At 46.3% G+C, this 11,126-nt stretch overlaps 1 protein-coding gene across 1 annotated transcript in view; it reads right to left on the minus strand.

The window, feature by feature from the left end:
* Positions 1–3,331, minus strand: part of CTNND1 (catenin delta 1) — a 144,662-nt gene extending 141,331 nt beyond the window's left edge. The window contains exon 1 of the mRNA XM_066361522.1: positions 3,328–3,331. The gene's annotated coding sequence lies outside the window, so the exon portion shown is untranslated. The remainder of the gene's footprint in view (positions 1–3,327) is intronic.
* Positions 3,332–11,126: the final 7,795 nt, after the last annotated feature.

The raw sequence follows: 11,126 nt of genomic DNA on the forward strand, positions 1-11,126 counted from the left end.
TATTTTAAATATTGTATTTGTTCCTGTTTTTTTTTTTTACTTTAAAATAAGATATGTGCAGTGTGCATAGGGATTTGTTCATAGTTTTTTTTTATAGTCCGGCCCTCCAACGGTCTGAGAGACAGTGAACTGCACCCCTGTGTAAAAAGTTTGGGGACCCCTGCTCTAAGACTTGAAAAATAGAAAAGACTTAGGTTGACCAGGCAGTGGCGCAGATAGAGCATTGACCTGGGATGCTGAAGACCCACGCTCAAACCCCAAGGTCACAAGCTTGAGCGTGAACTCATTTAGCTTGAGTGCAGGCTCATATGGATTGAGTGCTGGCTCACCAGCTTGAGCGCGGAGTCAATGGCTTGACCATGGGATCATAGACATGACCTCATGGTCGCTGGCTTGAAGCCCAAGGTCTCTGGCTTGAGCAAGTCATCTCTGACTCAGCTGAAGCCCCCCTTCCCACCCACCCCCCTTAAGGGCATGTAAAAGAAAGCAATCAATGAACAATTAAAGGGCCGCAATAACAAGTTGATGCTTCTAATCTCTCTCCCTTCCTGTCTGTCTGTCCCTTCCTGTCCTTCTCTCTCTCTCTTTATAAAAAAAATAAGAAAAGACTTAGAGCAGTAGGAGAAAGGAGACAAATGCCAAGGAAAGGAAACAAACACAAGGCTGAAAGGTGGGGAAATGGGAAGTGGTCAGAATAGGATGGAAATTCAGCGGACCCAGGATCTATGAAGGGGAATAGCCAGGCCGGAAAGGTACACTGGGACAGACTGTGGAGGACTTGAACACTTCCCTTAAGCCTCTTGCTCAGCTCCAATGACATCATTTTTCTAGAAGATGCCTCTACTTTCTTCCCTGCCAAGAGACATGTCCCAGCTCTTCATCCAGCTACCCACTGCCTCTGCCCTCCATTGTCCGCTGCTTCTGCCTTGGTCTGCAGGCTCCCTTCCCAGGGCAGAGTGGACTCTGCTTCCCATTAGGGGATGGACTGTCTTTGGTCCTTTTAGCTCAGCCTCTGGTCTCTGGATTCCCTGTGCCCAGGGATGAGCTGCACAGCGGGGGCTTGCTTTTCTACTCTCCACCTTCTAAACCCTAGCTTGGCCCCATCCCTTCACGGGAAAGTAAAGAATGGAGACCAGAAACAGCTAGACGTGGTCCAACCTGTTATAGGAGTGTAAAAAGAAAATTTACCCAGGAGCTATTTGGCTCCTCGCCACCCCAACCCACCTCCACAGCCTTCCCGCCTCCTCTGGGAGTTCCATAATGCACCCAGGCTTCACAGTAGCCTCCCTTCCCGTCTGTCCCCACAGCACGTCCCGTAGCAGTGTGGAGGTACCCCCTTTGCCTAGTTCCTTAATCCCCAGAGTCCTACACAGATCTCTATTTGGGTACACCACATGGAAGTCTGTCAGTGTGAGATGTGAACACTTCCACTTCTTGGAAGAACCGAATCTGAACCATGGGAGAAGAGTTGCCTTCCTGCTTAAATATCAACACAGGTAACTCGATTGGTAATCACACGGCTCCTAATTCACTGAAGATGATAGAGATTTGTCCCTGTGAGCCTCTTCAATTTCCCTTCCTCTGCATAGTTAGCCCTACATCTCTCAACCACATCTGTGTCTGAGCACTTCCTGTGTGGAAGGTTCTGGAATGATTGCCGGGAAATGTTCCTGGCCCCGAGGTGCTCACAGTGGAGTGGCACAAGGCAGACACACAAAGAGGGAGTCAGACTGCAACAGTGTCCCAGTAGATGCAAGAACCGTCTTTCTGTGGCAAAGCTATTCCCCCGAGGTCTTGATCCTATTCTTGCTTCATCAATTGCCCCATTTATTGCATCTCCGATCTCTTTCCATGAACCTAGAGCAAGGGTCAAGTAAGCTGCAGCCCACAAGCCAAATCCTGCCCTCTGCCTGTTTTTTGTAAATAAAGTTCATTGGAACACAGCCGTGCTCATTTGGTTACGTATTGTCTGTGGCTGCTTTCACGCTACAAAGGCAGAGTTGAGTGGTTGCAACAAGACCCTATGGCCAACAAAGCCTAGTATATTTACTCACTGGCTCTTTACTACAGATATTTGTCAACACCTACTTTGTGGGAAGTTTCAGATCCTGTTATCTCAGAAAGATGTCACGAAACGCAAGAAAAGCAACTGAAATGACCCGGAGGTGGGAGTGGAAGGACGCAGCCCAGACTTTTGCCCCACAGCCTACACATGCTCAAGTCTTCCCACAACCTCCCAGGGAACTTCCCACAGTGTCACTTGGTTTTCTACATCTCTCCTTCCTGTCCCACCCATTCTCAAACCCATGCAGTCTGGCTTCTTCTCCTCATTTCCACTGCAATTGTTCACACTGGAACCACCGATGACCTCCTCGTTACTGACCCTTCATTCTTTCCTCAGTCCTCATCGTACACAACCTCCCTTCACCACTTACTTCCATTGACTATGTCAGTCTTGAAATGCCCATCACTTATGGATTGGATTGCCTCCTACCTCTGCAACAGTTCTTTCTCAGATCCCATCTCCTGGGCCTTCTTCCTTCCCTTGCTGCCTAAATGTACACATTCTGCAAGGATTCGTCTTTTGCTCTCTTCTCCCTCCGTACTTTCTCACTGGACAATGCTATCCACGTGCATAAGTTTAACAGCCACTTCTATGTCGGTGGCTTTCCAATATACAACTTCTGAATTAAAGTGCCCAGGTTGTTAACAGAAGGCTATGCCTCCTCAGACACATGTCTTACTGACTAGATGAGCTGAATTGTCCAACATCAAGCACAATTTCTTATACCTCTACCTTAACCTAATCACCTTTGCCTTTTCTCCATCTGTCTATTAATTGTTGCCGTTCCCAAGAGATCTGCCCTTAACACTTCTCTCTGTGGAAGCAATTTCACTCATTCTTACAGTTTCATCATGCCTGTGCATGAGTCACTGCCCAGTCTCCATCTCAGGTGTGTTTGCAGCTGCCTCCTTAGGCTCCCAAACTGATGTGTAAGGTAGACATCTGGGTCCTTGCCTGCCCAGATTCCATTCTCCTTCTGGTAACTACACTTTAACTTTCCTTTGGAGAAACACGTATTCTCTAGTTTTAGGTCCTATTGTTGACATGAGGCTGACCCCATTAGCCCCTTCAGGAGTAGTAAAAAAAAAACCCAAGTGTATTAGCTGTCTCTTGCTGTGTAACAAATGAGCCCAAAATGTAGTGGCTTAAGACAACACATTTATTTTCTCACAAATTCAGGGAGTCAGAAATCTAGAGAAGTCTTAGTTGGGTCTTCTGATCATGGTCTCTCATGAGATTGCAATTAAAATGTCAACCAGGGCTGTAGTCTCCTCTGAAGGCTCAGTGGGGAAGAATTTGCTTCCAAGTTCATTCTCCTAGTTGTGGACAAGATTCAGTTCCTCAAGGGTAATTGGATAGAGGGTCTCAGTTCTTTGGGGGTTGCTGGTTAGAGGCCACCCTCCATTCCTTGCAACGTGAGTGTCTCCAACATGGCAGCTTGCATCGTCCATGTCAACAAGAGAGTCTGATAACAACATGAAGGTCATAGTCTGTTGTAACCTAATCACAGAAGTGACAACCCCTTAGCATTGCCTTATCCTATCGCTTAGCGGTAAGTTGCCCTCTTCCCCTAGGCAGCCTGAGCTGACCTCTACAAATGGTTTCCTATTCACTTGACCCAGAAAACCCCACAAAATCATGCAAATGAAGAGGTTCAAATCTTCATGTTCACTTTTTTTTTTTTTTTTTTTTTTTCTGAAGCTGGAAACGGGGAGAGACAGTCAGACAGACTCCCGCATGCGCCCGACCGGGATCCACCTGCATGCCCACCAGGGGCGACACTCTGCCCACCAGAGGGCAATGCTCTGCCCCTCTGGGGCGTCGCTCTGCCTCGACCAGAGCCACTCTAGCGCCTGGAGCAGAGGCCAAGGAGCCATCCCCAGCGCCCGGGCCATCTTTGCTCCAATGGAGCCTTGGCTGCGGGAGGGGAAGAGAGAGACAGAGAGGAAGGGGGGGGGGTGGAGAAGCAAATGGGCGCTTCTCCTATGTGCCCTGGCCGGGAATCGAACCAGTGTCCCCCGCACGCCAGGCCGACGCTCTACCACTGAGCCAACCGGCCAGGGCCTTTTCATGTTCACTTTTTAAGAACGCTTATGAAACTGCCCAGGCCATGAAGGGTATGCGTACATGAAAAAAACCACCAAGCATCTGAAGGATGTCACTTTACAGCAGCAACGTGTGCCGTTCCGTCTTTACAATGGCGGGATTGGTAGGGGCGCCCAGGCCAAACAGTGAAAGTGGATGCAGAGTCGGTAGCTCAGAAACAGTGCTAAAGTTTTGCTGCACATGCTGAAAAATGCAGACTTATGCTGAACTTAGGCGCCGTGGATGAAGCATTGACCTGGAATGCTGAAGTCACCGCTTTGAAGCCCTGGGCTTGCCCAGTCAAGGTGCATATGGGAGTTGATGCTTCCTGCTCCTTCCCCCTTCTCTCTCTCTCTAAAATGAATTTTTAAAAAAATTTTTTAAAAAGGGGGTTTAGATGTAGATTCTCTAGTCATTGAGCACATCCAGGTGAACAAATCCCCCAAGATATGGTCCAGAACTTACAGAGCTCCTGGGTGGATAAGCCCAGACTGAGATCATTCTTACTGAAAAAGAGTAGATTGTCCCTAAACCAGAAGAGGAGGCTGCAGAGAAGGAAAAGATATTCCAGAAGAAACTGAAGAAACAAATTTACCCCAGGAGTAAATTCAGCATAAAGTAAATGCTAATAAAAGTAAAACAAACAAAAAAACTGAAATAAGTTTCTCAAGAAGTGGGGATTACGCAAGAGTATGGTTCCTAGGAAGTGGGATCACTGGGGGTTGACTTCGAGGCCGTCAACCACAGCTGAGTTAGTCTAAATCAGGGGTCCCCAAACTTTTTACACAGGGGGCCAGTTCACTGTCCCTCAGACCATTGGAGGGCCGGACTATAAAAAAACTATGAACAAATCCTTATGCACACTACACATATCTTATTTTAAAGTAAAAAAACAAAATGGGAATGAATACAATGTTTAAAATAGAGAACAAGTAAATTTAAATCAACAAACTGAGCAGTATTTCAATGGGAACTATGCTCCTCTCACTGACCACCAATGAAAGAGATGCCCCTTCCGGAAGTGCGGCGGGGGCCGGATAAATGGCCTCAGGGGGCCGCATGTGGCCCGCGGGCCGTAGTTTGGGGACCCCTGGTCTAAATCACAATAATTGACTCGAGGATATGGTTATCCAATCAGAGTCAAGTGGAATCAGGCCCCAGATGTTTACTGGAACCTCTGGGAAAGTGGCATTGCTGGTAGAAAAAGGTGAACCTGAAGCTCTGGCCAGTTAGTTCAGTCGGTTGAGAACATCGTCCCGAAACAACAATGTTGTGGGTTTGATCCCAGGTCAGGGCACATAAGGGAAGCAACCCAAAAATGTAAGTCTGAGTAGAACAACAAATGCTTCCCTTCCGCCTCCCCTCTCGCTCCCTTCTTTTCTCTGTCTCTCTAAAAATCAATAAAAATTTGGTTGGAGCAGGTTGCCAGTTCGATTCCCCGGTTAGTACACAGACAGGAGCAGCTGGATGTTCCTGTTTCTGTCTCTCAAAAAAAAAAGTCAGGGCCCTGGCCGGTTGGCTCAGTGGTAGAGCGTCGGCCTGGTGTGCAGGAGTCCCGGGTTCGATTCCCGGCCAGGGCACACAGGAGAAGCGCCCATCTGCTTCTCCAACCCTCCCCCTCTCCTTCCTCTCTGTCTCTCTCTTCCCCTCCCGCAGCCAAGGCTCCATTGGAGCAAAGTTGGCCCGGGCACTGAGGATGACTCCATGGCCTCTGCCTCAGAATGGCTCTGGTCGCAACAGAGCAACGCCCCAGATGGGCAGAGCATCGCCCCCTGGTGGGCGTGCCGGGTGGATCCCGGTCGGGCACATGCAGGAGTCTGTCTGACTGCCTCCCCATTTCCAACTTCAGAAAAAAAAAAAAAAAAGTCAACTTGAAACTGGAAAAGAATCTGCCTAAAGTGAGAACATAATAAAGCACAAGAAGGCAAGTGACAGGGAGGGACAGACTGATAACATCATCTGAAGACTGATACAGCGTGCCTACAGCAGAGCCTCGGAGTTATTAGTTATGTAAATAAACCAAGACATTCCCTCTTCTACTTACATTCATTTCAGTTGGGCTCTGTCACCCACAACCAAAAGGATCCTAACTGATGAAATGTCTCAGAGATATCTTGGATTCAGTTTGCCCAAAACCCAGTTTAATTATTTTGCCTTCTGCTTCCCCACAAATCTGCTTCTCTTGCTAGATTCTATTTGGCTCTTAAAAATGTAACACAGTTGCTTAGGCTGACAACCTTGGACTCATCTTTGCTCCTTCTTATCTGCTGTGGACAGTAGCACCTCCCACGCATCATGGATTGATTCTGTAGAACCACAGAAGAGACTTTCTGCTTTGCACTGATAGGGGAGGCCCTACGGTGACCCAATGAAAGACCATCTTAAAAACAGGTAAGCCAGTAACTTGAGGTTTTTCTCCAGGTCGCTAGAATCTTACGGAATTTCTGGGTGTGAAACACATGCTGGAGAGGGTGAGAATGGTCTTATCTGACTCTCAAATCAAAGTCCGCTATAGACGACAATGAAATCTGGCAAACTGCCTGGTGAGCTTGTGGTTTGGAAGGCACCCTGGGCTGAATTTGTGAAAGTATTGCTTCGGTGTCTAAAGCAGGTTACAAGAAATTCTGATGTCTGAGAGTCAGTCAGAGCCCTGGTGGGGTAGCTTGGTGGGTGGGAGCGCCATCCGAAGCGCAGAGGTTGCCGGTTTGATCCCTGGTCAGGGCACATACAGGGAAAGATCTATGTGTCCCCCTTCCCCCCTTCCTCTCTTGCTAAAATCAATTTAAAAAATTTGTTTTGAAAGTCAGTCATAATTTTTCGTCTTTTTCCTTCGAGTTCTCATCATGATTCTGGTCTTGACCCTCTCTTCCCTTTGCCACCTCCATCCAAGTTGCCCTACAGGCTGTGCAGTCCGCCTCTCAGACACGTCCTGTTCCCTCCATTCCTGGGCAGCTTCACGTCCACCCTGGCGTTTTGTGTCACCTCTGAAAACTGTTCTTTCCACCTCCGCAACACGAACTTCAGTTCATCCATCTGCCTCAAACTGTGCGGCTCCTTAGTACCTAGACGATGCTTCCTAAGCTTTATCGGGTTAGGGACCCTGTATAAAAAGCTGATGAAACAGTGAGTAACTCTTTCTGGAAAAATCTGTATTTTGTATTTTGTTGTACGTTTCAAGGGAAACATGAATTCTCTAGAGTCCATTTATGCATCCACCCATTGCACGACATACATATCCTCTCACCTCCCTCAAGATTAGAACTTCTTAGAGGTTTTGTTTGTTGTTAATTTTTATTTATTGATTTTTAGCCGACTGGTGGTGGTGCCGTGCATAAAGCGTCAGCCCAGAACACTGAGGTCGCAGGTTTGAAACCCTGAGGTCACCAGGTCTGAGTGTGAGCTTGTCAGCATGGAGTTGCCGGCTTGAGCGGGAGATCACCCACCGATCCCAAAGCTCACCAGCTTGAGCCCAAAGATCGCTGGCGTGGAAGCTCAAGGTTGCCAGCTTGAGCAAGGGGACAACTGGCACGCCCTGGTCAAGGCACATTCAAGAAGCTCAGTGTGCAGCTAAAGCAACTACAAGTTGATTCTTCTCACTCTCTCTTCCTATCTCTCACTTTCTCTCTCAAAAAAACTTTTTTATTAATTGATTGATTTTTAGAGAGATAGAAAGCATGAGAGACAGAGACACACAAAGAAAAACATTGATCTGGCCTGACCTGTGGTGGCACAGTGGATACAGCGTCAACCTGTAACGCTGAGGTCGCTGGTTTAAAACCCTGGGCTTGTCTGGTCAAGGCACATATGGGAGTTGATGCTTCCTGCTGCCCCCATTCTCTCTCTCTCTCTCTCCTCTCTAAAATGAATAAATGAAAGTTAAAAAAAATCCTGTGGCGCACTGAAAAAAAAATATATATGAAAAAAAGGAAAACATCGACCTGTTGCTCCACTCATTCATGCCCTCATCAGTTGATTCTTGTATGTGCCCTAACCAGAAGTCGAACCAGTGACCTTGGTGTGTTGGGAGGATGCTCCAGCCAACTGAGCCAAGCTGGCCATGGCCAAGGTTAGACCCTTTTTATTTTCTTTTAATAACTTGTATTTCTCTTAGGAATAGTTTTTATTTGTTTTAATTTATTGTTTGATTTTAGAGAGAGAAAGGAAGGAAGAGAGAGAGAGAAGCATTCATTTTTTTGTTCCACTTAGTTGTGTATTCCTAGGCTTCTTCCCGTCTGTGCACTGACTTGGGATCAAACCAACAACCTTGGCATTTCTGGATGGCACTCTAACTGACTTGAGCTACCTGGCCAGGGCCTGTTAGACTTTCTTAAAAAGAATATGTTCTAGCCCTGGCCAGGCCGCTCAGTTGTAGAGCATCGTGCCAATATGCCAGGACTGGGGGTTAGCCCCTCGGACAGGGCACAGACAATTATTAACCAGTAAGTGTATAAATAAGTGAAATAACACATCAATGTTTCTTTCTCTCTCTCCCTCTCTCTCTCAAATTAATTAAAACAAAAAACAAAAAAAAACAACAGCCTGACCAGGCGGTGGCGCAGTGGATAGAGCATCGGACCGAGATGCAGAGGACCCAGGTTCGAGACCCCGAGGTCGCCAGCTTGAGTGCGGGTTCATCTGGTTTGAGCAAAATCCCACCAGCTTGAACCCAAGGTCACTGGCTCCAGCAAGGGGTTACTCGGTCTGCTGAAGGCCTGTGGTCAAGGCACATATGAGAAAGCAATCAATGAACAACTAAGGTGTTGCAACACGCAGTGAAAAACTAATGATTGATGCTTCTCATCTCTTTCCGTTCCTGTCTGTTTGTCCCTGTCTATCCCTCTCTCTGACTCACTCTCTGATTCTGTAAAAAAAAAAAAACAAACAAAAAAAAACAGTAATTAAAAAATATATATATACCGTATTTTTTGCTCCATAAGACGCACCTGACCATAAGACACGCCTAGGGTTTTAAGGAGAAAAATAAGAAAAAAAAATATATTCTGAACCAAATGGTGTGCTTTAATATTTAATAAAATACACCACAACAATATTTCAACAATGTAAACTCAACAGCAGTATTAACAACCAGTAGCACTGTTATTAACAAATGAGAAGGGACTTTAATAATGAAATACTCTTCTAGTTGTCCGGGAACCTGCAACAGCTAAAAAAAAAAAAAGAACATTCTCTCCATAAGACACACGGGCATTTCCCCCTCCACTTTGGGGGAAAACAAGTGTGTCTTATGGAGCGAAAAATACGGTATATGTTCTGAACTTGTTAAAATGACATTCAAGGCTTTCCAAACTTATCCCTGCCTGCTTTTTTAGCTGCGCCTCTGCCTGGGCTGTTGGGGTTATTTGATGTCTGATTCCCCACAAGACCAAGAGCCTCCCTGAGTGTAGAGTCCATGCTTTTTCGTTTTTCCTTGTTCTATCTTGCCAGATGGAATGAAAGTTTCTCAGGAGCAGCAATCAGGGCGCCCAGAATAGTTCTGGATAAAGTGTTGGTTGATGGCCAGATTTATTTTTAATTTATTTCATTGTGGTAAGAACACTTAACAAACACTTAACATGAGATCGACCCACTTTAGCCATTTCAAAATGTACAGTACAGCATCGGGGACTATATGGTACAATGTTATACAGCAGACCTCTAGAACTTATCATCTTGCTCAATTGAAAGTTTATGCTGGTTGATTTGTAATTCCCCATTTCTCCCTCACTTCAGCTCTTAATAACCTCCATTTAATTCTTTGATTCTAAGGGCTTGTCTATTTTAGATACTTCATATAAGTGGAATCACACAGCACTTGTCTTTCTGTGTCTGGTTTATTTCACTTAGCATACTGTCCAAGGTTCATTGATAATATTATATATTGAAGAATTTCCTCCTTTTTTTGTGTGACAGAGACAGAGAAACAAAGAGAGACAGAGAGGGGGACAGATAGGGACAGACAGATAGGAACGGAGAGAAATAAGAAGCATCAATTCTTCATTGCAGCTCCTTAGTTTTTCATTGATCATATTTTCATATGTGCCTTGACCAGGAGACTATAGAAGAGCGAGTGACCCCTTGCTCAAAGCAGCGACCTTGGGCTCAAGCCAGCAACCATGGGGTCATGTCTGTGATCCCATGCTCGAGCCAGAAACCCTGCGCTCAAGCTGGTGAGCCCACATTCAAGCTGGCAGTCGTGGGGCTCAAACCTAGGTTCTCAGCATCCTAGGCCGACATTCTGTCCGCTGCACCATAGCCTGCTCAGGCTCCTCCTTTTGTTCTAAGGCTGAATAATATTCCATTGTATGTATTGGGTTGGGGAATAAGTTTGTAGCGTTTTTACCGAAGACTTTTATTTAAACAAAAAACAATAATTATATCAATAAGTTAATCAATTATATATTCGCTGTTGCTGTTTATAACCTCTTCCCACCTCTCGACCAATTTGTTGATGCCGTTCCGCCAAAAAATCGCCTGGTCTGGTGTCAAAGAAGTTGTTGAGCCAGTTTTTAAGGACCTCCTTGTTATCGAAGGTAACGCCCTTCATATGGTTTGACAGGGAGCGGAAAAGATGGTAATTGGTCGGTGCAAGGTCCGGAGAATACGGCAGCGGATGCTGAAGGACCTCCCATTCGAGCTCTTGGAGTGCGGCTTTGACGACTTGTGCAACATGGGGCCTGGCGTTGTCGTGAAGGAGTATGGTTTGACCATGTTGATCAGGTCTTTTCAGTCGAATAGCCTCATTCACGCGGTGTAGCTGGGCAATGTAGAGCTCCTTGTTGACCGTGGCATTCTTTTCGAGCATTTCCCAGTTCTTCATCGAATTCAGAAGGCCTTCCGCTGCGGCACGTGTCATCGACGTCAAAGTTGCCATTTTTGAACTTTGCAAACCATTTCCGTGCTGTAGACTCGCCTATGACACCTTCTCCATACATGTCGCAAATGTCCCGGGCTGCTTCGGCAGCTTTTTGACCTCGAT

This window comes from Saccopteryx leptura, chromosome 1, assembly GCF_036850995.1.
Source record: "Saccopteryx leptura isolate mSacLep1 chromosome 1, mSacLep1_pri_phased_curated, whole genome shotgun sequence".
Lineage (NCBI taxonomy): Eukaryota > Metazoa > Chordata > Mammalia > Chiroptera > Emballonuridae > Saccopteryx > Saccopteryx leptura.